General features: G+C 35.0%; 1 pseudogene; it reads right to left on the bottom strand.

Annotated features, from left to right (window-relative positions):
- Positions 1–1,343: 1,343 nt before the first annotated feature.
- On the bottom strand, positions 1,344–2,247 carry LOC107134228 (annotated as a pseudogene).
- Positions 2,248–2,383: the final 136 nt, after the last annotated feature.

Below are 2,383 nucleotides of genomic sequence, written 5' to 3'. Positions count from 1 at the left end.
TATAAATTGAAAAGAGTTGATTTTTTTGGTAATTAATGTAATTCCAAGACATTATGGTGTTATAACAAAATCATACAATATTGTCTTCCTCTTTAAAATTAAAAATACCAATGATCTAAATAGAAACAAAATTTATGCCTGAGGAAAGATTTGGATATTCTGACACCTACTATGACCTGAATGAATCCAGAAGACACTATACTAAATACGGTATGATTCCACCTGTATGAGTTAACTAAGGCAGCCATTCACAGAGATAAAAAGCAAAATAGTGGTTGTCAGAGTTTGGAGGTGGGAATTGGATTTATTGTTTAATTGGTACAGAGATGCAGGTTGTGAAGATCAAAAGATTTCTGGAGATGCATGGTGGTGATGATTGCACAAGGGGAATCTACTTCTGAAGTATACGTCAAAAAACGTAAAATGATAAATGTTATGTGTACTTTACCACATTAAAAAGTGAAATAATATTTAAAGGGAACAATGTAAAAGGTAAAGTGAGTAAACCTGTACCCCCAAATAATAAAAGAAATGCTTTCAATTTTCAGTCCTAATATAAACTATAAGAGCTCAAGAATCAATGAGGTACTTCGTTATATATCAACTGTGGTTTATACTTTCCTTGAAGATTTTTTGAAACATTAGATAAGGTTTCAAATACAAAATATGGTCAAATATTCACTAACTCACAGCAACCTTTTCCTATTTTTGTGTTGTCTTTCTCATATGTCTCCTTTATTAGTTGTTTCCCTAAGATAATGATATATTCTTGTACAAAGGTAGTATGTATTCCAATTTTTGCCATCTGACCTTGAAAAACAACAGCAATTTTTCATTTGTTGAGTGTATGTCACATCAACATGAACTGAGGTTGAAAAATTTTTGATTGTTGGGCATACGGTGTTTCACACAGAATACAGAGTGCAGCCAGGCTGTGAACACAGACCTTGGCCAATCTTACAGAGTGAGGAAAATGTTTCTCAGTTGAATGGATGGGAAGCCCACTGATGAATGGTTACCATGGAATTGCTATGATGACTAGTGTGAACTAATCAGTTTATATTCCTAAATTTAAAACTACTAAATGAAATTACTATTTCACCATGTATGTTCCATAATAGAACCATTATAATATGTTTCCACAGAGTGCCACAGATGCATATTACACAGGTGCATATTAGTTAACTTTATTTATTTTGGACATGATTGTGAAGAATGTGACAAATATTCTTTGGAAGAAGAATATGTAACATGAGCTGGAATTATAAGATAAAATGAGCTATTAAAGAGAACCAAGTAAATCAACTCTAATTTTGAAAATGTTTCATTTGATTTACCAAGTATTACCTGGAACTAAAAATGCTTCTCAACAGCTTGCCTAATGCCAACTTCACATCCTTATTTCTCAGGGTACAGATGAAGGAGTTGAGTGTAGGAGTCAACAATCCATAGAACAGAGCCATGAACTTGGGTTGTTCCCTTGAGATGGAAGAGGTGGGCTGAAGGTACATGATAATGGCTGGATCATAACATAAAAGAACTACAATAAGATGTCCCAAATGCCTTTTTACTTCCTTCAGAAGATTTGATCTTAAATATAGTATGCCCAATATTAGCATATGAGGCAAGAATTAGGCACAGAGGAACAGTTATTACAAAAATGCATGTCACAGAGAGTGCAAGCTCATTATTTTCCTTTTCCCCAGAGGCAGTCTTTATCAGAACTGGAATCTCACAAAACAAGTGATCCAGATTATTGATGCCACACAGTGGCAAGTGTAACATTAGAGTGACCTCAAAAAATCCATAAGTAATTCCACTCATTCACAAAATTAACCCTAATAGGACACAGATGCGCTAATTCATGATGAGGATGCAATGCAGAGGTCTGCAGAAGGACACATCATGGTCAAAATACATAAGAGCCAGAGAAGAAATTCTGTGTCTCCCACTGTGCTGAAAAAATAAACCTGAACTGCACACTCCACATAGCTGATGCTCTTCTTAGAACTTCCCAGTTAAACAGCAGCTGAGGCACAATGCTTGTGGTTAAACAGATGTCCAGGAAGCAGAAGTTGGTGAGGAAGAAATACATGGGGCTATGAAGATGAGAGTCTAACTTGGACACCAGAATGATGGCAGTTTCTCACCAATGGGGTATGCTAAGAGAAGAATAACAAATAATGGAAGCTCTAGCTACGGATGGTCAGCAAAACTTTTAGGGTGGCTTTCATTAATTAGTGCCATTCTCTTCAAAATGTTTCACCTACAGTAAGGAATTTATTTTAAAAAGTGTAGAATTATAAAGAATGATAAAGCACAATTAGGCATTGACTATACACAAATCTGAGATGGCATGCAAAATCTTGTTAGGCAAATAGTA

The sequence above is a fragment of the Marmota marmota genome, unplaced genomic scaffold (genome assembly GCF_001458135.2).
Source record: "Marmota marmota marmota unplaced genomic scaffold, marMar, whole genome shotgun sequence".
Lineage (NCBI taxonomy): Eukaryota > Metazoa > Chordata > Mammalia > Rodentia > Sciuridae > Marmota > Marmota marmota.
Note: the sequence above shows the minus strand (reverse complement) of the source record. Positions and strands in the feature narration are given on the sequence as shown.